The sequence below is a fragment of the Solanum pennellii genome, chromosome 12 (genome assembly GCF_001406875.1).
Source record: "Solanum pennellii chromosome 12, SPENNV200".
Taxonomy (NCBI): domain Eukaryota; kingdom Viridiplantae; phylum Streptophyta; class Magnoliopsida; order Solanales; family Solanaceae; genus Solanum; species Solanum pennellii.
The window spans coordinates 45,832,188-45,836,625 of NC_028648.1; positions in this window are offsets into that span (position 1 = coordinate 45,832,188).

Sequence of the window (4,438 nt, forward strand, 5' to 3'; positions counted from 1 at the left end):
GATTGCATATAGGGCACAATAACCCCTATCATTTTTTTATGTCTTTACAGGGCACAATAACCCCTAGTTGCATATAGGGCACAATAACCCCTATCATTTTTTTTTCACAGGGCACAATAACCTCTGGTTGCATGTAGGGCACAATAACCTCTATTTTACTTTTCATGTCTTCACAGGGAACAATAACCCCTGGTTGCATATAGGGCACAATAACCCCTATTCTACTTTTCATGTCTTCATAGGGCACAATAACCCCTGGTTGCATATAGGGCACAATAACCCCTATCATCATTTTTATGTCTTCACAGGGCACACTAACCCCTGGTTGCATATAGGGCCCAATAACCCCTATCATCATTTTTATGTCTTCACAGGGCACACTAACCCCTGGTTGCATATAGGGCCCAATAACCCCTATCATCATTTTTATGTCTTCACAGGGCACACTAACCCCTGGTTGCATATAGGGCCCAATAACCCCTATCATCATTTTTATGTCTTCACAGGGCACACTAACCCCTGGTTGCATATAGGGCCCAATAACCCCTATCATCATTTTTATGTCTTCACAGGGCACACTAACCCCTGGTTGCATATAGGGCCCAATAACCCCTATCATCATTTTTATGTCTTCACAGGGCACACTAACCCCTGGTTGCATATAGGGCCCAATAACCCCTATCATCATTTTTATGTCTTCACAGGGCACACTAACCCCTGGTTGCATATAGGGCCCAATAACCCCTATCATCATTTTTATGTCTTCACAGGGCACACTAACCCCTGGTTGCATATAGGGCCCAATAACCCCTATCATCATTTTTATGTCTTCACAGGGCACACTAACCCCTGGTTGCATATAGGGCCCAATAACCCCTATCATCATTTTTATGTCTTCACAGGGCACACTAACCCCTGGTTGCATATAGGGCCCAATAACCCCTATCATCATTTTTATGTCTTCACAGGGCACACTAACCCCTGGTTGCATATAGGGCCCAATAACCCCTATCATCATTTTTATGTCTTCACAGGGCACACTAACCCCTGGTTGCATATAGGGCCCAATAACCCCTATCATCATTTTTATGTCTTCACAGGGCACACTAACCCCTGGTTGCATATAGGGCCCAATAACCCCTATCATCATTTTTATGTCTTCACAGGGCACACTAACCCCTGGTTGCATATAGGGCCCAATAACCCCTATCATCATTTTTATGTCTTCACAGGGCACACTAACCCCTGGTTGCATATAGGGCCCAATAACCCCTATCATCATTTTTATGTCTTCACAGGGCACACTAACCCCTGGTTGCATATAGGGCCCAATAACCCCTATCATCATTTTTATGTCTTCACAGGGCACACTAACCCCTGGTTGCATATAGGGCCCAATAACCCCTATCATCATTTTTATGTCTTCACAGGGCACACTAACCCCTGGTTGCATATAGGGCCCAATAACCCCTATCATCATTTTTATGTCTTCACAGGGCACACTAACCCCTGGTTGCATATAGGGCCCAATAACCCCTATCATCATTTTTATGTCTTCACAGGGCACACTAACCCCTGGTTGCATATAGGGCCCAATAACCCCTATCATCATTTTTATGTCTTCACAGGGCACACTAACCCCTGGTTGCATATAGGGCCCAATAACCCCTATCATCATTTTTATGTCTTCACAGGGCACACTAACCCCTGGTTGCATATAGGGCCCAATAACCCCTATCATCATTTTTATGTCTTCACAGGGCACACTAACCCCTGGTTGCATATAGGGCCCAATAACCCCTATCATCATTTTTATGTCTTCACAGGGCACACTAACCCCTGGTTGCATATAGGGCCCAATAACCCCTATCATCATTTTTATGTCTTCACAGGGCACACTAACCCCTGGTTGCATATAGGGCCCAATAACCCCTATCATCATTTTTATGTCTTCACAGGGCACACTAACCCCTGGTTGCATATAGGGCCCAATAACCCCTATCATCATTTTTATGTCTTCACAGGGCACACTAACCCCTGGTTGCATATAGGGCCCAATAACCCCTATCATCATTTTTATGTCTTCACAGGGCACACTAACCCCTGGTTGCATATAGGGCCCAATAACCCCTATCATCATTTTTATGTCTTCACAGGGCACACTAACCCCTGGTTGCATATAGGGCCCAATAACCCCTATCATCATTTTTATGTCTTCACAGGGCACACTAACCCCTGGTTGCATATAGGGCCCAATAACCCCTATCATCATTTTTATGTCTTCACAGGGCACAATAACCCCTGGTTGCATATAGGGCACAATAACCCCTATCATCATTTTTATGTCTTCACAGGGCACAACAATCTCTAGTTGCATATAGGGCACAATAACCCCTATCTTATTTCTCATGTCTTCACAGGGCACAGTAACCCCTGGATTGCATATAGAGCACAATAACCCCTATCATTTTTCTTCACATGGCAGAATAACCCCTGGTTGCATATAGGGCACAATAACCCCTATTTTATTTTTTTATGTCTTCAGAGGGCACAATAACCTCTGGGTTGCATATAGGGCACAATAACCCCTATTTTATTTTTCATGTCTTCACAGGGCACAATAACCCCTGATTGCAATTTGGGTACAAAACTCCCTTTTGTCTTATTTTTTTTTACATTTTGTAATAGGCTACAAAAATATTATTTTTATTATTAGTATAGACTTTTATAGCTTTCATCAATAACTCACAAAATTTTCTAGTGCAAACTAGGCAGAAAATTTTGTTTTGTGTGCAGGTTTCTACATAGTACACACATTTGCAGTTCAAAAATAAGAGAATTCATCCTATCAAGAAAATAAGTTTTCAAGAATATCATGCGGAAGAACGTCAGTAGCTGAAGTCAAATCATGAAGTTTCAAGTCTTAAACTCAGATGCCCAGAGCAAAGGGCAGGAATCGATGAACCTACCAAAGAGGGTGAAGCGATATCTGAGAATCCAAAATGAAGACTTAGCACTATCGGAGTATATAGTATTTCATATCTTTCCTTCTGCATTTTGTTTTTTTATGTAATAGCTGGAGCTACGAACCGGAATCTCGAACAAAATCTCATTCGACTACCTAACTCATTGTAANCCAAAGAGGGTGAAGCGATATCTGAGAATCCAAAATGAAGACTTAGCACTATCGGAGTATATAGTATTTCATATCTTTCCTTCTGCATTTTGTTTTTTTATGTAATAGCTGGAGCTACGAACCGGAATCTCGAACAAAATCTCATTCGACTACCTAACTCATTGTAACTACGCCTGACTCCTTATCATCAACTTAGGATAGGTAGTTTTTAAAAAAGTTAGGACACAGTCAAACCTCTTCTCTATTATAAATTTTTCACATTTATTGACATAAATATTTCAGTAAAAAATTAGTCACATTGTTCACGTCTTTGCATGAAAACTCTTCATGTTTTCGAGCAAAGAGGGGCATACTGTGAACACCTAATTTTTTACCAAAACATAATATATTTTACATCAATTTAAAAAGGGGTTATATTTATAATAAAATAAAATAATAATCATAAATTGTAAATTAATAAAAATTATAAGATCAATTATAGTTTAATAATAAAAAAATTGATAAATAGAAGTTGGGAATTTAAGTTATTTGTTAATTATCTAGTTTAAAAATAATAATAATATAGAAAATATTATAGAAAAAGAAAAGAAAAGAGGAGTCCTAAAGATTTCAAATTTGTTTTACCTTATCCTAATTATTCCCAACTTCCTAGCTTATTTTACTAAAAAGTCTCATCCCATTTATTTACTATTATTTTTTTCTCTTCTTTTGGACGTTTCTTTTGATTTTTTTAAACATTTTTTTTATTTTTAATTTTCTATTATTATTATTTATTTATTTTATATCCTTATCTCAACCCCAATTCCCTCAACAATATTTCAAACTAAATCCTAATCCCACTCTATTACGTTCCTTTTAATTAGCACCAGACTCTCAGCCAAAAATATTATAAAAAACACGTTCAGTTGAAAAAAAGAGAGAACAGATACAGAGAAATACAGAGAGGAAAAGAGAGAAATACAGAGAGAAATATATAGAGCAAACACAAAGAGAAGAAAAGTGAGTCATTCTTTTGAGAATTAGGTCAGAGTTAGAGTTTTTTTGTCGTGGTTCCAAATTCGTGGCTCAAATCAGTAGATCATAGAAGTTATTTTTCGTGATATCCATCTTCGCAGCGAGGTAATTATAAACTCTCGCATTATTTAAATGTAATGTTGTATGAAAATTTGAATCTAATAATATGAAGTTCTTTAAATCGTATGTTATTATTATGCAATATCAATATGTGATGCATGTTAAGATTTTTTTTTATTTTTTTTTCTCGATATGAAAAACGAAAAAAAAAATGTTTTTTGCTAACAA